Raw genomic sequence first — 24,048 nt, 5'->3', positions numbered from 1 at the left:
TCCCTCACTTCTTTATACCAGGCCTTCTTCTTCTTGTTGAATTGCTAAGTCATGTCTGACTCTTTTGTGACTCCATGGACTGTACCCCGCCAGGCTCCTTTGTCCATGGGATATTCCAAGGAAGAATTCTAGGCTGGGTTGCCATTTCCTCCTCCAGGGTATCTTCCTGACCCAGAGACCGAGTCTGCGTCTCCTGCAGCTCCTGTATCACAGGCAGATCCTTTCCTGCTGAGCCATCAGGGAAGCCCTATATCAGGCCTAAGGGAGGTGAGATCTTCGTTGCAAAGTATAGCCACCAGTCCTGAGAAGGGATGGGGTATGGTGCCTGCCAGGCACTGTGGCAGATGGTTTACAGTTACCACCACATGCCAGCAGTCCTTCCAGACAGGGCTTGTCAAACTCCCTTCACAGTTAAAGAGCCCGAGGCACTCTCAGAGAGTTTAATGATGTGACAAACTTTTCCATGGCTGTTTAAGTGACAGGGATGGCCATAGGCCCTTGATTTGAGTTGATCTAAAGCTCACCCTCTCACTCCTGGAAGCCTCCTCTGACCTTGTGCTCTTAATTCCCTTTTTATTCTCATTACCGTGAAATGTATGAAGCATTAAGAGGGACTCTCAGGTCCAACTATTATATTGTAATACATAGCCAGAGCAATAATAATAATAATGCCAAACTAACTGTGACATTGAAGAGAGGAAAAAAGAGATATTTAAGTGAGTAGATCTGATGTTAAGTGGTTTTACCACAACAATCCTTTGAAAAGTTGATTGTCTTGCTCCCTCTCCAGGACAAAGGAAGATGATTAAGTGCAAGCCTTTAGAGAACTCTTTTATAATGTTAGTGAGAATGTCAATGTGTGCAACCATTGTGGAAAACAGTATTGCGGTTCCTCAAAAAATTAAAAATTGAATTACCATATGATTCAGCAAGCCCTCTTCTGGGTTTTAATCCAAAGAAATTAAAATTAGACTCTCCAAGAGATACTTTCGTTCCCATATTCATTGCAGCATTATTCACATTAACCAATACAGGGAAGCAGCCCAAGTGTCCGTTGATGTATCAATGGATAGATATATGATATATACATATCATGGAGTGTTGTGTGTGTGTGTGCATCCTCAGTCACTCAGTTGTGTCTGATTCTTTGTGACCCCATGGACTGCAGCTCACAAGGCTTCCCTGCCCTTCACTGTCTCCAAGAGTTTTCTCAAACTCATGTCCATTGAGTCAGTGATGCCATCCAACCATCTCGCCCTCTGCTGCCCCCTTCTCCTCCTGCCCTGAATCTTTCATACCTAGCATCAGGGTCTTTTCCAATGAGTCTGCTCTTCACATCAAGTGGCCGGAGTATTGGAGTCAGATTCAGCATCAGTCCTTCCAATAAATATTCAGGGTTGATTTCCTTTAGAATGGACTGGCTTGATCTCTTTGCTGTCCAAGAGATTCTCAAGAGTCTTCTCCAAGACCACAGTTTGAAAACATCAGTTCTTCAGCACTCAGTCTTCTTTATGGTCCAACTCTCACATCCATACATGACTACTGGGAAAACCATAGCTTTGACTACAGGGACCTTTGTCAGCAAACGGATGTCTTCATTTTTTAATACACTGTCTCGCTTTGGAGCCTTAGGAAAATGCAGAACCTTCAGCGAGAGGTCATTTCAAGGGAGGTTGCCTGGTGGGTAGAGAGACAGTGGGAGTGGTGAGCATAGCCAGATCCTTAGATGGAGGGCCTGAGAGAATCCACAGTCTCCTGGACTGGTGACCTTTACCCTGGGTTGAGGGAGCCAGAGACCTCTCCTTAAGGACCTAGTCGATTATTTTATCTTGTGTGTAATTGGGCAAATTCTAGGCAAGTTCTAAATTTCTTGTTGGTACTTTAGTATGTGGAAATACTCGTTATTTAGATGAACAGGTATCTGGGAGGGAAGATCCTGGTCAATGACAAAAATTCTAAGAACTCTGAGTTGTTTCCAACTGGGAAAGATTCTACCTCAAGCACATTCTATGTCACATCCTCTGGTGTGAATGTTACATGATTGTCCTTGCTAGGCAACATTTAGTTCACTGTGATTTTCTTTGTCTTGGAGTTTGGGTAATGTGCTGGAGTTCAGGGGCCTAGTGAAACAGCATGTGAAAAAATTGACCAGCTTAAACTGGTTTGACCTCAAATAGATTGTTGATTAATCACACCTTGAGTCATTTTACAAAGAAGGAACTGCATGTGTCCAAGAAGAAACACATGACCTCAGGATGACCACAGAGCCAAGCTCTTCAGTATGCATAACTCAGAGAAGAGAACTGTTGCCCCGAGGGCCATTTACAAAGTGATAAATCCTTCAATAAGGAAAACCTGGCTTCCTGTAACCTGAGTAGCTGAAAGGGACTAATTGAAGACTAGCCAATTAGCGTCCAAGTTAGAAATTCCCTTGACCCCTTAGATTGCACCCAGGCTCCTGGTTTGAAGAGAGATTTGATACCTTGCCTCCTTCATTAGTTGGCCTTGCAGTAAAGCTCTTTTCTCTAAAGTTCTTGCCATAAGTATTGGCTTCTGTGCACATCTGTCAGTGAACCCATGTTCAGTGAGTTAGAACAGCCCAGTTGAGATTTAGGACTTGTGACCATCTTTCTGAGGCACTGTAGCCCCTGGCAGAGTGTGGGTTCTTAGCACCCACCCTGAATGGCCACCTCGATTGAGTTTTGTCTACAGAGTCACCTTCCGGGTTCCTGCTTTCTCACCATGGCACACCGGGATCCTCGGGATACTTTTAAGAAAAGAAACAGCTCCTAGAGCAGACATCTTTGGGGTGAGTAAACTCATTATAATGTCCCGGTAGCTAAATGTAGTTAAAATGTGTCTGTGGTCTAATAATCTCATCAGGACTGTGGGTTAGACAGGATGAGATGGTTGGATCTCATCACCAACTCAGTGGACATGAATTTGAGCAAATCCCAGAAGATAGTGAAGGACAGGGAAGCCTGGCATGCTGCAGTCCATAGGGTGGCACAGAGTCAGACATGAGAGAGCAACTGAGGAACGACAACAACACTGTGGGTTAAAGTCCCACCTAGGGGATTTTCTTCTGTATGGTTAGAATCCAAGGCAACAACTGTGGGTTAGAGACCCACCCCAAGAGGACAATGCAAAAGATTAAATCTGCTGAGGTACTCAAAGGATTGGTTTAGAGTTCTGAACATTGGGATAAGGTCTCAGGCCTTTAGATTTGCTTGCCTATGTTGTCTATGTCTGACTGTTATATGTGTTGGGATTGCCTAATAGGCGTTGGCTATTGGATCACTGTGGCAAAACTTTATGAAATCTTATATGAGTGAGGGTTCTCTGAATCAGGAGATAAAACACCTTGCTCTTGGACTAGAAACCTTGCTTTATGGAGGTGACAGTTTTTCACCCATGCCTTAGGTGATTGCCCAGAGGTATTGTTACAGATGTATATTCCTTTCAAAAAAAAGAAAAATTATTGGAGATTGTTGATTTAGAGTCTTTTGTTAGTTTCAGGTGCATGGCAAAGTGATTCAGTTATACTTACATTCAATCTTTTCCAGATTCTTTTCCCATATAGGCTATTACAGAATATTGAATATAGGAGGTCCTGTTCAGTTATCTATTTTCTATATTGGTTGTGTGTGTATGTTCATCTTAAGCTTCTAATGTATCCCTCCGCACAAAGTTCTCCTTTGGTAACCATCAGTCTGTTTTCAAACTGTGTGAGTCTGTTTCTGTTTTGTAAATAAGTCCATTTGTGTCATTTTAAAAAATTCGATTGTACCTATGAGCAATATACTACGGTATTTGTCTTTGTCTGACTTAGTCTGACAATCTCTAGGTCCATCCATGTTGCTGAAAATGGCATTCTTTCATTCTTTTCTATGGCTGAGTATTCTTCCATTGTATTTATGTATCACATCTTTTTCATCTGTTGATAGACCTGTAGGTTGTTTCCATGTCTTGGCTATTGTAAACAGTGCTGCAAGGAATATGGGGGTGCTTGTTCCTATTCAAATTATGGTTTTTGTTAGATGCATGCCCAGATAGTCTATTTTTGAAAATTTACTGGAGTACAGTTGTTTTACAATGTTGTATTAGTTTCAGGTGTATAGCAAAGTGATTCAGTTATACATATATATACATTCATTAATTTTCAGTTTCTTTTCTCATATAGGTAGTTACAGAATATTAGAGTTTCCTGTGCTGTGCAGGAGGTCCTTATTGATTATCTATTTTATACATAATGCTGTGTGTAAATTCATCCCAAGCTCCTGTTTTATGCCTCCCTCACTATACTTCCCCTTTAGTAACTGTAAGATTGTTTTCAATATCTGTAACTCTTTCTGTTTTGTAAATAAGTACATTTTATCACTTTTTAAAATTAGATTACACATATGAGGGATATATTTGTCTTTGTCTGACTTACTTCACTTAGTATGACAATCCCTAGATCCATCCATGTTGCTGGGAATGGCATTCTTTCATTCTTTTTTATGGCTAAGTAATATTCCTTTGTATTTCTGGACCACATATTTATCTCTTCCTCTGTTGATGGACATTTAGGTTGCTTTCATGTCTTGGATATTGTAAATAATGCTGCAGTGAACATTGGGGTGCTTGTACATTTTTTCAAATTATAATTTTCTCTGGATATATTCCCAGGCAGGGAATTGCTAGATATTATGGTAATATTATTTTTCTGTTTTATTTTATTGGAGTATACTTGATTTACAATGTTGTGTTAGTTTCAGGTGTATAATAAAGTGATTCAGTTATAGATACATATATATTCATTCACTTTTAGATTCAGGTTACTACAGAATATTGAGTAGTGTTCCCTGTGCTATACAGCAGGTTGTTTTTGGTTATCACTGTTATACATAGTAATTGTGTATGTGGGCTTCCCAGGTAGTACAGAGGTAAAGAATCCACTGTCAATGGTGGAGACACAAGAGAAGTGGGTTCAATCCCTGGGTCGGGAAGATCCCCTAGAGCGGGAAATGGCAACTCACTCCAGTATTCTGGCCTGGAAAATTTCATGGACAGAAGATCCTGTTGAACTACAGTCCATGGAATCAAAAAGAGTCAGACACGACAGTTGTGTATGTTTATCTCAAGCTCCTAATGTATCCTTCCCCCAACATTTCTCCAATGGTAACCATAAGCTTGTTTTCGATATCCAGAAGTCTGTTTCTCTTTTGTAAATAAGTTTATTTGTGTCATTTTTTAAAAAATTAGATTCTACACATAAGTGATATCATATGATATTTGTCTTTCTCTCTCTTACTTTACTTAGTATGACGTTCCCTAGGTCCATCCATGTTGCTGCTGCTGCTGCTAAGTCACTTCAGTCGTGTCTGACTCTGTGCGACCCCATAGACGGCAGCCCACCAGGTTCCCCCATTCCTGGGATTCTCCAGGCAAGAACACTGGAGTAGGTTGTCATTTCTCTCTCCAATGCAGGAAAGTGAAAAGTCAAAGTGAAGTCGCTCAGTCGTGTCTGACTCTTCGAGACCCCATGGACTGCAGCCTACCAGGCTCCTCCATCCATGGGATTTTCCAGGCAAGAGTACTGGAGTGGGGTGCCATTGCCTTCTCTGCCATGTTGCTGTACATGGCATTATTTAATTCGTTTTTATGAGTGAGTAGTATTTCACTTTATATATGTACCACATCTGCTTTATTCTTTCCTCTGTTGATGGACATTTGGGTTACTTCCATACCTTGGCTAATATAAATAGTGGTGCAATGAAGATTGAAGTGCATATACATTTATGAATCATGGTTTTCTCTGGATATGTGCCAGTAGTGGAATTGCTGGATCATATGGTAACTCTATTTTTAGTTTTTTCAAGAAGCTTCCATAATATTCTCCATAGTGACTGTATCAATTTTCATTCCCACCGACAGTGCAAGAGAGTTCCCTTTTTTCACACTCTCTCCATCATGCATTGTTTGCAGATTTGGGGATGATGACGATTCTGGCTGGTGTGAGGTGATACCTCATTGCAGTTTTGATTTGCATTTATCTGATAATTAGTGATGTTGAGGATCTTTTCATGTGCTCTTTGGATATCAGTATGTCTTCTTTGAAGGTGTCTTTATTTATATCCTCTGCCAATTTTTGTTTGGATTGTTTATTTGACGTAGAGTGTATGAGCCTTTTATATATTTTGGAGATTAATCCCTTGTTGTTTGCTTTATTTGCAAATATTTCCTCTCATTCTGTGAATTGTCTTTTTCTTTATGGTTTCTTTTGCTGTATGGAAGCTTTTAACTTTAATTAGATGTCACCTGTTTGTTTTTATTTTCATTACTCTAGAAGGTGAATCAGAAACCATATTGCTAAAAAAAAAAATTACTGCTGGAGAGAACAAGATGGCAGAGGAGTAGGTGGACATGGAGTATATCTCTCTCCACAGATACATCAGGAATATACCTTCAGACACAGAAATGCATGCAGAACACCAGCTGAGAGCAGGTAGGAGTACCTGACCAGTGGAAAAGAATATATAGACCCATGCAAAACTTGGTAGGACAAAGGAACTAGAAGGAAAAACAGGAGTGTTAGTAGGACAGGACCTCCTTTTGGTGGGTAGGGGAACTGAAGCAGGGGTCTGATACCCAAGTCAGGACAATTGTCTGAGTCAGAGGAGAAACATTTAAGGCTGAGAGTGAAACAGCTGATCTGTGGCAGCCTAAATGAATGAGAATCAGACAGTCCTTGTAGCAGCCATATATACCCCGGACAGGGTCGTAGATCCCCTGGAAGGTGCAGCAGCTGGGAGCTTAGGGATTGTGGAGCAATCTCAGGGCGAGGGCTGCTGTTGACCATAGGGAGATGGATCAAGGGGATGTGAGGGAGGAAACTGTGGTGGGAAATGCCTGTGGAGGTAAGCCAGGTAGCCATGGAAGCAAGGCGATACTGCTGAGTCATGTGTAGGAGGTGGACCCATCACCATAGCCTCTCTCCCCTCACATGCCGGCATTGGCACCTGAACAGTAGAGAGGCTGGTACATAAAACACTTGATGCTCTGAACTACAGAATAGGACCCCACCCAGGGTGCTCCTTGAAGTGACTGATACCCTGAACAACAGAGAAGGACCCCAGGCAGTGGCACCCTGTTAAGTGCCTGAACGGGCGGAGCTATGGAGAAAGACTGGCCAAAGAGGCCTTCTGATAGCCAGCTACAAGAGACTCGAAAAAAGACTGATAGGGCCATATTTGCTGCGGCAGAGGCAGTCCGTGTCCCAGCAGATTTGGCACCGCCAGGGTCCCTGCAAGCCAAGCAGCTGCACCACCTTCACGCTCAAATCTCACTGGGGCAGAGCTGCCACAGGCCAAAAAAATCTTGCGTCTGTGTGCAGGATGGCTTCAGTAGTGTCAGACTCTTTGCAACCCTGTAGACTGGCGTGCCAGGCTTCTCTGTCAGGGAGGGGGGCTCTCCAGGCAAGGACACTGGAGTGTATTGGCCAATACTGGTTGCCATACCCCTCTAGAGCACTATATTTCCTGCTGCCCTAGCCACCAACTCCCCTGAGTACCTGGTGCTGCCAGAACCCCTGCGACCCAAGCAGCTGTACCACCTCCACACCTGGCCTTCTCAGGGGCAAACCCAAGTCCTGTAGGGCAGCCTAAGGAGTAAACCCCAGTGGATGACTCACATGCAGAGGTGGAAATAAAACCACAATTGTAACCCAGGGGCAGTGTGACTAAGGAAGAAGACCCAAAACCCTCCCACCAGCTGTACAAGCTGCAGATGAAATCCACACAATCAACTAGGCAGACTCTGTGTCTATGAAATATATTGTAGGTCATTGAGAGCTCCCACAAAAGAAAATGCACTAGTTCTGGTAGCTGTGGACATTGGAGGCAAGAACACAGAGTAGTAGGACCAGATTAGAATCTGAGCTGCCCCCACAGCAGGTCCAGAGACCAGCACAGTGTTGGAGGGCATCCTAGGGAGGTGAGGTGGACTGTGGCTCCCAGCGAGGGAAAGGACTCTGACAGCAGTGACTCAAGAAAACATTCATTATTCTTATTTTTTGACTTACTCTGTAGATTCTTTTGGATTTTTTTTCTTTTTTTTCCTCCCCCACCCCCCCCACCGTTGTAATTGTCGATTTTAGTGGCACAATGAAATCTAATTAAGGCTTTGAGCTTTTTTTTTTTTTACTTTTCACAGTCAGATTTTTTATTGTTGTTATAAACCCCTGCCTCTAAATTGGGCTTTTGCGGTTATAGGGAGTTTTCCTTATTTTTTTTCTTTTCTCTTTTTTTTAATTTTAATTTTTACTTTTTTAAACCTATTATTATTTTTTCTAAATTTATTTCTTTGTTTTCCTACTGTTCTTTCCCCCTTGCAGTTAATCTTTAATGTATATAAATCTTCTTTATCTACCTCTATTTAACTTTGCATATCTATTCTTTATTTCTTTCTTTTCTTTTCAATGTATGTTAATTTTATTTTCATTGCTTTAATTCCCCAGTTGGCACTTTGCTTTAGTTTTGTTTTCCAGTTGTGCTTTAGTTAGTTTTGTTCTGCTAGACATATTTTTGGTTTCCTTTGTTTTCCAGGTCAATCTACTGTACTTTATTTTCATTAGACTGTTTTGATTTTGCTTATGGGTATATATGTATTTATGGATATTCAGTCAAACTTTTTATTGTTATAAACCTCTGCATCTACATTGGGCTTTTGTAGTTCTGTGGAGTTTTCCCTTTTTTTCCTTTTTTCTTTCTTCTTCCATTTTTTTCTTTTCTCTTTTTTTATACTTTTAATTTTTAAAAACCTATTATATTTTTCTACATTTATTCCATTGTTTGCTTTTCCTACTGTGATTTTCCCCTTGCAGTTAATTTTTATATAAACCTTCTTCTTCTACCTCTGTTTAACTTTGCATATCTATTCTTTCTTTCTTTTCTTTCTTTCCTCTCAAAATATTTGTTAGTTTTGTTTTCAGTACTTTATTCCCCACTTGGCACCTTGCTTTAGTTTTGTTTTCCACTTTGTGCTTTAGTTACTTCTGTTATTAACTGGTAAATATAATTTTTGATTTCCTATGTTCACCAGATCAAATACATTCTACTTTATTTTTGTTGGAATGTTTTGACTTTGCTCATGGGTGTATATATGTATATTCCATTATTTTAATTATTCTTTTCCTGATTTTCTAACAACCATTTGTCTGGGGTTCATCTTTGGTTTCTTGTTTTGGGGTTATTTGTTTTAATCTCACTAAATGCTATAACAAACCACTTGTGGAATCTTCGTTCCTGACCAAAGATCAAGCCCTGAGCCTTTGGAGTGGGAACACTGACTCCAAGACCCTAGACTACCAGAGAACTAACCCTAGGGAGTATCAAATACTGAGAACTCAGACAAAGAAAAACGCATGAAGACCCAGCATCACCCAACCACCAGTAGCACCCTGAGCAGGATGCCTCATCTAAAGAACAAACAAAACAAATACAAACCCAATCATCAGCAGACAGGATTAACAACCTCACTCAGCCTTGCCCATCAGAGGAAAAACTAACAAACAAACAAAAAACAAAATCTCACCCTAAATAAAGATTACACAAACCACTGGACCAACCTTAGGAGGGAGGGCAGAAACCAAAAGGAAGAAAGAATTCAACCTTAGAAGCCTGGGAAAAGGAGACCTCAAACACAATAAGTTAAAAAAAAAAAAGGCAGATAAATACTACACAAATGAAGGAACAAACTAGAAACTCAGAAGTCCAAATAAATGAAGAGGAAATAGTCAAACTACCTGAAAAAGAATTCAGAATAATGAGAGTACAGATGATCAAAAACCTTGAAAACAAAATGGAGAAAATACAACAGTCAATTAACAAAGACCTACAAGAATTAAAGAAAAAAAATACAGAGACAAACAGCACAATTAATAAGTAAAAGATAATCTAGAAGGAAACAAGAGCAGAATATCTGAAGCAGAAGAACGAATCAGTGAGCTGGAAGACAAAATGGTGGAAATAACCTCTGAAGAGCAGAATAAAGTAAAAGAATGAAAGGAACTGAGGATAGTCTCAGAGACCTCTGGGACAATATCAAACACACCAATTATAGGGGTGTCAGAAGAAGAAGAGAGAAAGAAAGAGTATGAGAAAATTTTTCAAGAGATTATATTTGAAAATTTCCCCAGCATGGAAAAGGAAATAGTCAATGAAGTCCAAAAGGCACAGAGAGTCCCATACAGGATAAACTCAAGGAGAAACATGACAAGACACATACTAATCAAACTAATAAAGACTAAACACAAAGAATATTAAAAGCACCAAAGGAGAAGCAACAAGTAACATACAAGGGAAACCTCATTTTCTTAACAGCTGATCTTTCAGGAGAAACTCTGCAGGCCATAAGGGAATGGCAAGATATATTTAAAGTACTGAAAGGAAAGATCTACAACCAAGATTACTGTACCTGGCAAGGATCTCATTCAAAATTGATGGAGAAATAAAAATCTTTTCAGACAAGCAAAAGTTAAGAGAATTCAGTACCACCAAACCAGATTTACATCAAATGTTAAAAGGACTTATATAGTCAAGAAATACAGCAGAAGAAAAAGATCTACAAAATCACACCCAAACAGTTAAGAAAATGGCAATAGGAGCATATATATCAATAATTACTTTAAATATAAATGGATTAAAGGCTCCAACCAAAAGACACAGACTGGCTGAATGGATACAAAAACAAGACCCATATATATGCTGTCTACAAGAAACCCACTTCAGACCTAAAGACACATATAGACTGAAAGTGAGAAAATGGAAAAGTATATTCCGTGCCAACTGGAAGCAAAAGAAAGCTGGACTATCAGTCCTCATATCAGACAAAATAGACCTTAAAATAAAGATTACAAGAGATAAGAAAGGACACTACATAATGATCAAGGGATCAATCCAAGAGGAAGACATAACAATTGTAAATATCTCTGCACCCAACATAGGAGCACCACAATACATAAGACAAACACTAACAGACATAAAAGGAGAAATTGACAGTAACACAATAATAGTAGGAGACTTTAACACCCCACTCACACCAATGGACAGATTATCAACAGAAAATTAATAAGGAAGCACAAGTCTTAAATGATAAATTCAATGAGATGGATCTCATTGACATTGTCAGGATATTCCATCCAAATGCAGAAGAATACACCTTCTTCTCAAGTGCACATGGAACATTCTCCAGGATAGCCCACATCGTGGGTCACAAATCAAACCTCAGTAAATTTAAGAAAACTGAAATCATATCAGGCATCTTCTTTGACCACAATGCTGTGAGACTTGATATCAATTACAAGAAAAAAACTGTAAGAAACACAAACACATGGAGATTAAACAACACGTTTCTAAATATCCAACAGGTTACTGAAGAAAGCAAAAGAGAAATCAAAAAATTTCAAGAAACAAATGACAATGAAAACACGACAACTCAAAACCTATGGGATGCAGCAAAAGCAGTTCTACGAGGGAAGTTTATAGCAATACAGTCCTACATCGAGAAACAAGAAAAACATCAAATAGACAACCAAACTTTACACCTAAAACAACTGGAAAAAGAAGAACAAAACCCCCCCAAAATTAGTAGAAGGAAAGAAATCATAAAGATAAAGCAGAAATAAAAAGAAAGAAACAATAGTAAAGATTAGTAAAACTAAAAGCTGATTATTTGAGAATATAAACAAAATTGACAAACCTTTAGCCAGACTCATGAAGAACAAGAGAGAGAAGAACCAAATCAACAAAATTAGTCATGAAAAAGGCGATGTTACAACAGACAATGCAGAAATGCAAAGGATTATAAGAGACTATTATGAACAACTATATGGCAATAACGGAGAAGGCAATGGCATCCCACTCCAGTACTCTTGCCTGGAAAATCCCATGGATGGAGGAGCCTGGTAGGCTGTAGTCCATGGGGTCGCTAAGAGTCAGACATGACTGAGGAACTTCCCTTTCACTTTTCACTTTCATGCATTGGAGAAGGAAATGGCAACCCACTCCAGTATTCTTGCCTGGAGAATCCCAGGGACAGGGGAGCCTGGTGGGCTTCCATCTATGGGGTGGCACAGAGCCGGACAGGACTGAAGTGACTTAGCAGCAGCAGTAGCAGCATATGGCAATAAAATGAATAACCTGGAAGAAATGGACAGATTCTTAGATAAGTTCAATATTCCAAGACTGAACCAGGAAGAAATAGAATTTATGTAATTTACAATTACACTGCTTGTAATTGGGTTACAATTACAAGCAGTGACATTGAAGCTGTGATCAAAAATCTCCCAAAAAACAAAAGCCCAGGAGCAGATGGATTCACAGGAGAATTCTATCAAACATTTAGAGAAGAGCCTATCCTTCCAAAACTCTTTCAAAAACTTGCAGAGGGAGGAACGCTTCCAAACTCATTCTACTAGGCCACCATCACCCTGATACCAAGACCAAACATAGACAACACCAAAAAAGAAAACTGCAGGCCAATATTACTGATGAACATAGATCCAAAAATCCAGAACAAAATTTTAGCAAACAGGATTCAGCAACACATCAAAAAACTCATACAGCATGATCAAGTTGGGTTTATTCCAGGAATGCAAGGATTCTTCAATATACGCAAATCAATCAATGTGACACACCATATTAACAAATTGAAAGATAAAAACCATATGATAATCTCAATAGATGCAGACAAAGCCTCTGACAAAATTCAGCACCCATTTATAATTAAAACTCTTCAAAAAATGGGCATAGAAGGAACCTACCTCAACATAGTAAAGGCCATATATGATAAGCCTACAGTAAACATTATTCTCAATGGTAAAAAACTAAAAGCATTCCCCGTAAGATCAGGAACAAGACAAGGGTGTCTATTTTCACCACTGTTATTCAACTTAGTTCTGGGAGTCCTAGCTGCAGCAATCAAAGAAGAAAAAGAAATAAAAGGAATCCAGATCAGAAACTAAGAAGTAAAGCTCTCACTGTTTGCAGATGACATGATACTGTATGTAGAAAAACCTAAAGATAGTATCAGAAAATTACTAGTACTAATCAGTGAATTTAGCAAAGTTTCAGGATACAAAATCAATTCACAGAAATCACTTTCATTTCTATATACTAGCAATGAAAAGTCAGAGAGAGAAATGAAGTAATCAATCCCATTCACCACTGCAACAAAAAAAGTTAAGTATCTAGGAATAAACTTACCTAATGAGACAAAAGAACTGTATGCAGAAAATTATAAGAGACTGATGAAAGAAATCAAAGATGACATAAACAGATGGAGAGATATTCCATGTTCCTGGGTAGGAAGAATCAATATTATGAAAATGACGATACTACCAAATGCAATCTACAGATTCAATGTGATCCCAATCAATTCGCCAATGGCATTTTTCACAGAACTAGAACAAAACATTTCACAATTCATATGGAAACACAAAAGACCCTGACTAGCCAAAGCAGTCTTGAGAATGAAGAATGGAGCTGGAGGAATCAACCTTCCTGACTTCAAATTATACTACAAAGCTACAATCATCAAAACAGTATGGTACTGGCAAAAAAAAAAAAAAAAAAACACACAAATATACACCAATGGCACAAAATAGAAAGCCCAGAAATAAACCCATGCACCTATGGGTACCTTATTGTTGACAAAGAAGGCAAGAATATACAATGGAGCAAAGAGAGTCTCTTCAATAAATGGTGCTGGGAAAACTGGACAGCTATGTATAAAAGAATGAAATTAGAACACTTCCTAACACCATACACAAAGATAAACTCAAAATGGATTAAAGACCTAAATGTCAGACCAGAAACTATAAAACTCTTAGAGGAAAACATAGGCAGAACACTCAAAGACATAAATCAAAGCAAGATCCTCTATGACCCACCTCCTAGAGTAATGGAAATAAAAACAAAGTAAATAAATGGGACCTGATTAAAGTTAAAAGCTTTTGCACAACAAAGGAAACTATAAGCAAGGTGAAAAGACAACCTTCAGAAAAGGAGAAAATAACAGCAAATGTAACAACTGACAAAGGATTAATTTCCAAAATATACAAGCAGCTCCAAATAGGGAAAGGAGTATGTCAAGGCTGTATATTGTCACCCTGCTTATTTAATTTATATGCAGAGTACCTCATGAGAAATGCTGGGCTAGATGAAGCACAAGCTGGAATCAAGATTGCTGAGAGTAATATCAATAATCTCATATGTAGTTGACACCACCCTTATGATAGAAAGTGAAGAAGAAGTAAAGAGCCCCTTGATGAAAGTGAAAGAGGAGAGTGAAAAAGTTGGCTTAAAACTCAACATTCAGAAAACTAAGATCATGGCATCTGGTCCCATCACTTTATGGCAGCTCGATGGGGAAACAGTCACAGACTTTATTTTGGGGGGGGGGCTCCAAAATCACTGAGGATGGTGACTTCAGCCACGAAATTAAAAGATGCTTGCTCCTTGGAAGAAAAGTTATGACCAACCTAGACAGCATATTAAAAAGCAGAGACATTACTTTGTCAACAAGGTCCATCTAGTCAAAGCTATGGTTTTTCCAGTAGTCATGTATGGATGTGAGAGTTGAACTATAAAGAAAGCTGCGTGATGAAAAATGGATGCTTTTGAACTGTGGTGTTGGAGAAGACTCTTGAGAGTCCCTTGGACTGCAAGGAGATCCAACCAGCCTATCATCAAGGAAATTAGTCCTGAATATTCATTGGAAGGACTGATGCTGAAGCTGAAACTCCAATACTCTGGCCCCCTGATGCAAAGAGCTGACTCACTTGAAAAGACCCTGATGCTGGGAAAGCTTGAGGGCAGGAAGATAAGGGGACGACAGACAATGAGATGGCTGGATGGCATCACCGACTCAATGGACATGAGTTTGAGTAAGCTCCAGGAGTTGGCGATGAATAGGGGGGCCTGGCGTGCTGCAGTCCATGGGTTGCAAAGAGTCAGATACACTGAGTGACTGGACTGAACTGAACTGAACAAGCAGCTCATACAACTCAATGCCAGGAAAACAAGCAACCCAATCAAAAAGTGGCAAATAGAGCTAAACAGACATTTCTCCAGAGACATACAGATGGCTAACAAACACATGAAAAGATGCTAAACATCGCTCTTTATTAGAGAAATGCAAATCAAAACCACAATTAGATATCTTCTCACACCAGTCAGAATGGCCATCATCAAAGTCTACAAACAATAAATGCTGGAGAGGGTGTGGAGAAAAGGGAATGTTCCTGCACTGTTGGTGGGAATGTAAATTGATACAGCCACTATGGAAGATGATATGAAGATTCCTTGAAAAACTAGGAGTAAAACCACCATATGACCCAGAAATCCCACTCCTTGGCATATACCCTGAGGAAACCAAAATTGAAAAAGACACATGTATCCCATTGTTCATTGCAGCACTATTTACAATAGCTAGAACATGGAAGCAACCTAGATGCCCATCAACAGATGAATGGATAAGAAAAGTAGTGGTACATATACACGATGGAATATTACTCAGCCATAAAAAGGAACGCATTTGAGTCAGTTCTGATGAGGTGGATGAGCCTAGAACCTATTATACAGAATGAAGTGAGTCAGAAAGAGAAAGATAAATATCATATTCTAATGCACATATATGGAATCTAGAAAAATGGCATGGAAGAATTTATTTACAGGGCAGCAATGGAGAAACAGACATAGAGAATAGACTTATGGACATGGGTAGACGGGAGGGGAGGGTGAGATGTATGGAAAATGCAACATGGAAATTTATATTACCATATGCAAAATAGACAGCCAATGAGAATTTGCTGCATGGCTCAGGAAACTCAACAGGGGCTCTGTATCAACCTAGAGGGGTGGAATGGGGAAAGAGATAGGAGGGAGGTTCAAAAGGGAGGGGATATATGTATACCTATGGCTGATTCATGTTGATGTTTGACAGAAAACAACAAAATTCTGTAAAGAATTTATCCTTCAATAAAAATAATTTTTAAAAAGTACTTCTGTAACTTGTCAAAGAGTGTTCTGCCTAGGTTCTTCTCTGAGAGTTTTATAGTGTTTGACCTTACATTTTGATCTTTGATCCATTTTGAGTTTATTTTTGTGTATGGTGTTAGAGATTATTCTAATTTTATTCTTTTCCATGGGGCTGTCCAGTTTCCAGAGCGCCACTTATTGAAGAGACTTTCTTTTTTGGTTTGCTAGTATTTTATTCAATATTTTTGAATTTATGTTCTTCAGTGATATTGGCCTGTCATTTTCTTTGTGTGTGTGTTTCCCTGCCTGGTTCTGCTATCAGGGTGATGGTGGCCTCATAGAATGACTTTGGAGTGTTCCTTCCTCTGCAATTTTTTGGAAGAGTTTGAGATGGACAGACATTAACTCTTCTCTAACTGTTTGATAGATTCACCTGTGAAACTGTCTGGCCCTGGGCTTTTTATTGGAAAATTTTAAATCACTGTTTTACAGTACTTGTCATTGGTCTCTTCACATTCTCTGTTTCTTCCTTGTTCAATCTTGGAAGGTTGTACCTCTAAGAATCTGTCCATTTCCTCCAGATTGTCCATTTTATTTGCATATAGTTGTTTGTAGTAGTCTCCTATGATCCTTTGAATTTCACACAAGTGTATTCTTAATGAAACCAGCCCTGATTACCTTGTGGTGTGAGCATAAAGGTAAAATGAGGGAGTGTAATGCAGGAAAATTCTCCCCCCACAGAAGAACAAACCATGAGCCCGTGTTAGAGGAATTTTATACAATTGGACACATTCTGGTGTTTCCTCACTAAAAAGTCTAGTCCTCTTTTGTATCAGCCAGAATAGCAGGGAGTTAGAATTGAATTGCTTGTGTGTGTGTGTGTGTGTGTGTGTGTGTGTGTGTGATGTTAAAAATCAAATGTTACCAGGAGAAATAGCCATTGGTTGTGGTGCTAAAGGCCATGGGCTACATAGAGGACTTGCGGTGAATGTATTCCCCCTGGAAATTGCCCAGACATCTAGACTCGCATGTCTGTAGTCTCTGCTGGAGGGGTAAAATGATTTGGTCATCTACCAGAAAGATTAAACCTCAGCATGCTTAGAAAGGAAGTGCAGAAATCAGTGTTTTAACATGTGTTCTCCTGAGTTGCTCTCTGAAACTCAGCTCTGCCTGAGTCTAAGACAGCTTCCTCTTTCACTTTCTTCAATGTGATGCAATAACTCTTTCACCCTCCTCCTCACTAGGTAAGATTTTCAAGGTGGAGAGTGAGTGAGACAGAGCCTGAAATTCCATGGGCCTGTCTTCAGTAGACAAGCTTGTCCTCAGCACATGGCGGGGTGGAAATATTAGGAGCCTGTGACCAAATGGGCTCCAGTCATGGAACTGGACAAATTCCTTAGAAGTTGGGTAGCACGTGTGACTCTCAAGCTATGGTATGACAGCCACCTCTAAAGGAAAACTTTTCAGGGTTCTTTAAGTGAACCCTCAAATCCAAATTGGTCACCTTGAGACTGTCCATTTTTCTCATTGGCTTTCCAGGGAATTCATACAGCCAACTCTTCCCAGAAACCAAACTAGGAGATGGAATTGGGTCCTAAATTAAGGAGAGATGCCTCTAGTTTGCCCCTTTTTCTTCTTAAAGTACCAAAGTTCTCTGAGCCAAGATAGATAAGTCCTGATGGCTTTCCTACAACTCCCATGAATACAAGGGTTTTCCAGGGGAAGCCAACATTTCTGTGTCATCCGGAGACCTCAATTTCCTAATAAGAGTGCTGGTTGATGTTGGCTGCAATCCATGAAGGCTGGCAAGAGGCAGCAAGCATTGGTTAAAGACAGTTGGTCCAGGCTCTCTGCTGGTCAAGATGTAAACTATTTTGAGCACTAGAGTGGAAGAAATCAGTCAGTCAACTGCAGAGCTCAGTTAGGACTGATGAGTGGCCAGGAAGAGCCAAGACAGCTGACCTAACACTAATAAATTCCATCCAGGCACCAAAACTCCAAATTTAAAGCAATAGCCCCCCCCCAAAAAAAAAACCAAAAAAACAAAGCAATAGCCTATAAAGAGACATGTGATAATCACCTTTCTTAAATACCAATTAATCCAACCTTGTCAATGCTTATATAACACTCCAGTCCTGTTGGTACAAAAATCTTGGACCTGGGATTATCATTTTTTATACAATTTAAGAACCATTAACCAAATTGAGGATGATTTCCCACAAGCTTGAAGAATGTACAAAGAGAAATGGGGGGATTGAAACAAAACACTGAGCAGTTTAAAGTGGTTTTGCCTTCTTAAAACACATTGTTGATTAATCAAACCTTGAGTTATTTTTAGAGGCAGCACTGTGCATGTGCAAAAAGGAGCCTATGTTTCCAGGATGACTGCAGAACCAAGAGGGTTCAGTCTCTGGAACTCTCAGAGTAGGAATGTTGCCAGGGGAGAACTGTATGAAGTCCTTCAATACGGAAAATCTGGCTTCTAGCAACATGAATAGCTTACATGAACTAATTCAAGACTAGCCAAATAGTTTCCAAGTTTATAGTTCCCCTAAACCCTTTCATTTTACCCCAGTTTCTGGGTTGAGGAGACAGATTTGAGAGCCCCGCCTCATGTCTTCTTGCCACTCCACCTTGAAATAAAGTTTTTTTCTCAAAAGCCCATTCCATAATATTGGCTTTTAGGTGCATCAGGCAGTGAGCCCTTGCTGGGGAACACTAGTGACTGATAGGCCTGGAATTAGATCCCTCTCTGAATTCCTCTAGATCTGACGCTGTTATACTCCTCTTGGCCTAAAGCAGAACTTGTGTTCCTTAACACTCGAAAGTATCTTGGGATAAAAGTAAGGACTCTGGATATATTCCAATACACTTCATCAGGCACAAAGCCTTGAAGGCTACCTCAGGAAATGACAGCAATAAGGAGGAGAAATAGATGATAGTGACAATAAGATCGTCTCTCTATGCAGTTTCAGAGAACTTCAATCAAAAGAGCAGAAAACCATATTGGACTGCTCCTTTCCTTTAGAAATGTGCGCATATCTCAGATATGGTGGGTTGGGTTCTAGATCACTGAAATAAAGTGAATATTGCCATAAAGTAAATCATAGGAATTTGGGGGATTCCCAGTGCTTATAAAAGTTGTTAATCCTATTGTACACTTACTAGAAAATGTCTAAAAAATGTACATAGTTTAATTTAAAATTAGAATACAGCTACAATAGTAACAGAGACCTGATCAGAGCACCATGAGGAATAAAATATGCGAAGAGTTTAAAATATTTCACAAATTTACAAAATGTGGCCCAGGGACCCCAAGTGAACACACGGTTTTGGGGAAATGATGCCATAGTTATGTTCAATGCACAGTTACTGTAAACTTTCAGTTTGTAATGAAACACTATATGTGAAGCATGGTTAAGTGAAGTACAATTTTTTAAAGGTATGCCTATAAATCAATTAAAACAATTCACCTAAGAGACTGACTCTGGCTAAGTTTCTTTTTTTCTTTTAAATTAAATTAATTGGAGATTAATTACTTTACAATATTGTGGTTTTTGCCATATATTGACAAAAATCAGCCACAGGTGTACATGTGTCCCCCCCATCCTAAATCCCGCCCCCTCCAGAAACAGAGAGATCAACATTTTTCTCTGGGAGCGTACCCCATCCTGCCCCCTGCCTTCTGTGACATTTTCCCCATCTCACATGAAGTCTGGAACATGAAACTGTAAGGTTTGCTTTAGGGACACTGCTCAAGATTTTGCAGGGATGTGGTGTTCCCCAGGAACCTATTATTCCAAGAGATAGACAAAATGAGGGCCCACATGAGTGAGGACTGGAGGGACAACCACCCTAAAATATAGGTCATTCAGAGACCTGCCCAAACTTGTTCTCAAACCTAGAACACGCAGACAGGATACTTGTAATTCCCTATTACAAGTCTTAGAGTTCTCTATGAGGTCAAAGTCTCAGTCGAAGAAGAATGGCCTCAGTTCAGTAGAGGGAGAATCTCAGGTTGGAGGGTCAGGTCCCAGGACTGGCCAGATCATGGTGAGGTCCCTGAGTGAAGAAAGAAGTACCACTAGACCCACAAATGAGGAGGTTTTACACACCCCTGCCCCTATTCCTAACCCCAGAGGCTCCAGGCAGAGTTATAAGGATGAGAAGCCTCTTCATTTCTGTCTGGTCTCAGTGAGGGGAAGGGCTTTTTCTCTCAGGATCAAACCTCAGTTCTGCAGAGGAGGGCGTCTTGGCCATCACCACAGTGAAGGTGAGGCCCATCGGTGCTAATGAGAGGGTCTCTCCCACCAAGGAGGAAGGCTCACAGAGTGGCACTGCCACTGTCAAGGAGAGATGCTCAGAGACATGTCCTGACTCCCCACTAGGGATATGGGGAGGCTAAGGCTTTGTTTGGGGGCAGGAGGACTCAAGTCCATAGAGTAAGGGGACTCAGGCTCTGACAGACGGTACAGGTCATCCCTAGGGGATGACCCAGGGACCACTGAACGATGGAGTCCCCACAAAGCCCCACCCCTGCCATCATCCCTCAGAGATCCCACACAGGGTAGCCATTGCCAGAATTGGCTCCCCCCAACTTTCGTGCTGGTGGCAATGAGCTCTGATTGTTGTTCAGGGTGTTCGTTTAAACGAGAGTGGATTCCCAGGACTGATCTGAAGGCAAGGTGAGGACCTGAATGTGGACTCATGGGACCGTTGCTCCTCCTGTAACAAAGCGAAATCCACCAAGTCTCACCTCTGTGACGGCAGGGGATGGTTCCTACAACACTGTTAGGCTGAATTATCAGTAAATCTTGATCGAAGAGATTGTGTAAGATCAAAGAGATTACTTGATTCTATAATAGAAACCTAGGCCCCAACTCCAGCCATGGGGAGAGGTCCGAGTGCTAACTCAGCACTGGCAATAAAGATGGTGACACAAAGCAGCACCCATGCGCTCAATTCCCTGACTTCTCCTCTGCTGAACTCTAGGAGGTGAAGCTCTGTTTGGAGGCTTGTGGACAGAGTTCAGGTAAGGGACGAGTGTCAGACTCTAATAGACATGAAGATGGAGACTCCGAATGAGGACCATAGGACACCCTCCCACGGATTTCCCCAACCCCACCCCCTGCGTGCCCCCATCCTCCCTGTGCCCCCATGTCCCCGAGCTATCTGACACCCTGTGCATCATGGCCAGAAATGAGTCATCCTGACTTCCGTTTTACAGTTTCCTGGAAGTAAGGACTTCTATCCAGCAATCAGGCCTCTGGCGGCAGAAGGTGGATTCCCAGCACTGGTCCAGAGTCGTGAAAACTGAGTTGCGACTGAGGCAGGGGCCACTCAGCCCATAAGCAAGAGGGCTGCACTAAGTTTCACTGCTGCTGTGAGCCCTGGGAAGCTCCGGCAGAGCCATCAAACTGAGTTCTGCCTGGGGAAGTCTCAGGGATGGGAGGGCTTTGGTCAGGAGTAGCCCCTGCTTGCAGATGGAGGATACCTCTGTCCTAATTGCAGTGAATTGAGAACCCTAAATACTGATTGGGAGGCCTTCCCGTTTAGGGGTGGTTTCACAAAGCAGAGCACCTACGTATCTAGGGGGCTCGAGTGAAGGGTAGTCATGTATGTCTTATCCTGACTTTGCCCCTCCAGGAACTCGGGGAATTCAGGACTTTGCTCTGAGGCTGAATTACCCAGGTTATTGGTGGGAGGAGTCCTAAGTTCTACCCAGACTGGAACGAGGTCTAAGGTGAACACCAACTCTAAACTTAAGTTGTCATAAATTTTGGCTCTTTTCCAAGTGGAAACCTAGCATATCTGTGAAGCTGAGTGAGTCTTCTCACTTTTGTCTGGAGAGTTTAGAGATGTGAGGATGTTGGAATATGTGAATGGCCTCAATTCTGCCAAGGGAGGAGGCCCAGGGCTTCAGAGGAGTCAGCATGAGGACCCTGAAAAAACAATGTTGATCACTCTCACCCTAGAACAGGGAAAACAATACAGAGCACCATCCCCCACCCCCACCCACCGCACAGCACTGAGAAGCCCAGGCATGGAAGTCAGGTGTATGTGAACTCTCCTTTCTTTCTGATGGTATGGGATTGGTGAGAGCCTTTGTCTGAGAGGAGGTACACCAGGGCAGCAGACACCGGTGTCCCAGGCTCTACCTAGAGCCAAGGAAAGACCCTGAAAGGGGACGGAAAACCCCAGTGAGCCCAGGACAGAGTTCCCTAGAGCGGACTGCTATGGTTGCCCCCTGCCAGGGACACTGGGCTGAGGTACCTCTTCACTTCTTCAGGTATCACAGGAAGATGAGGACCAGCCTCTGGGGTATAAGCTTAGAGCCGCACAGAGGAGGGGGCCCTGCGCCTGCCAAAAGTTGATAGATTATCCTGAATTTGAACTGAGAGGACCCCCACCCTCCAGAATGGAGGGGGTTATCCTAAAGGACTGGCCCACTGCTCCTCAGCCCCAGGAAGCAGGCGGCAGGGCTGGCAGGCTGCAGCCTGAGTCTCAATTATTTTGACAGAGTTCTCAAGAGGACAGGGTGATCAGATCAGGAGTCCTCTGGGTTTGTAGAGCAGTGCCCACATGGAAACCTGCAGAGTGGGCCTTCTTAAAGACCGAGTGGTGCCTCCCTGCTGTGGGCACTCACACCCACTCATTCTCTCTCCTCTCTGCCCAGATCACGTGCTGTTCTACCTGCACTCCTGCCTGTTGTCCTGACCACAGTCACCATGCCTCAGGGTAAGAAGGCTAAGTTCCACACCTGTGAGAAACGCCACCAGGCTCAGCATGGCACCCAGGATCTGAGGGGCACTCAGGTCACTGCCACCACGATGGAAGCACTCTCATCTTCCTCCAGTCCTGGTCCTGGGGTTGATGCTAAGGGAAAGTCCGGTGCTAGGTCTTGTAACCATCTCAAGAGTCCTCAGGGGGCCATGGCCACCACCACTGTGCCTGCAGGTGTTTCTCCCACAAGATCATCCAAAAGAACCCTTGGGAAAATTGGGAAAAAGCAAAATTCCTCTCAACCTCCTCTCTCCAATGTGCGGTCTGGAAAACACTCACTAACCAGGCAGACAAGTCTGTTGGTGCAGTTCCTGTTACGCATGTGTAAGATGAAAAAGCCCATTAAGAAAGCAAATATGCTGAAAATCATCGATAAAAAGTACCAAAATTGATTCCTCAGAATCCTCAAAAGTGCTTCTGACAGGATGGAGGTGGTATTTGGTATTGACGTGAAGAAAGACAACACTGCCAAGCATTCTTATGTCCTTGTCAGCAAGATGAATCTTGCCCGCAATGGGATCGTGCACCATGGCAGGGGTTTTCCCAAGACCGGTCTCCTGATGAATCTCCTCGGTGTGATCTTCATGAAGGGCAACTGTGCCCCAGAGGAAGACATCTTGGATTTCCTGGGTAAGATGAATATCTATGCTGGGAAGAGGCATTTCTTATTTGGGGAGCCCAAGAAGCTCATCACCCAAGATTTGGTGCAGCTGAAGTATTTGGAATATCGGCAAGTGCCTGGCAGTGATCCAGCATGCTATGAGCTCCTGTGGGGTCCCAGAGCACATGCTGAAAGAAGCAAGATGAGAGTCCTGGAGTTCCTGGCCAGGATTAACCGTTTGGATCCCAGTGCCTTGCACTTTGGGTATGAAGAGGCTTTGAAAGATGAGGAAGAGAGGGCCCAAGCTAGCGGATGTCCCAGTGTTCCCCCAGTAGTTCCTTCCACACCTAGTGAAGCTGAGGCAAATTCTGCACTTTGTGGCTCAAGAGAGTAGTCAGTGTTCCAAGTAGTATAGGACTGGACGTCACCGAGGATTCATAGTGTAAAATACCTTGGTGTTCCTGTTCTGTATGGGGAATTTAGAAAGAAACTTGTGTTTTTAAGTTCTCTACTTTTCTAATGCTGCTCCTAAATGAAAGCTTACCTAGCTTATAATCTAAGTGTATGAATGACATCAGTCACACTTTTATTGGTCTTAAGGATAAGAGTTTTTCTGTTGTGTAAAGCAAATGGGGAAGCTTC

At 41.6% G+C, this 24,048-nt stretch overlaps 1 pseudogene; it reads left to right on the top strand.

The window, feature by feature from the left end:
* The first annotated feature begins 22,098 nt into the window (after window positions 1-22,098).
* Window positions 22,099-23,800, top strand: LOC133242668 (melanoma-associated antigen B3-like; annotated as a pseudogene).
* The last annotated feature ends 248 nt before the right edge of the window (window positions 23,801-24,048 follow it).

The sequence above is a fragment of the Bos javanicus genome, chromosome X (assembly GCF_032452875.1).
Source record: "Bos javanicus breed banteng chromosome X, ARS-OSU_banteng_1.0, whole genome shotgun sequence".
Taxonomy (NCBI): domain Eukaryota; kingdom Metazoa; phylum Chordata; class Mammalia; order Artiodactyla; family Bovidae; genus Bos; species Bos javanicus.
This window is presented reverse-complemented; position numbering and strand designations above follow the sequence as displayed.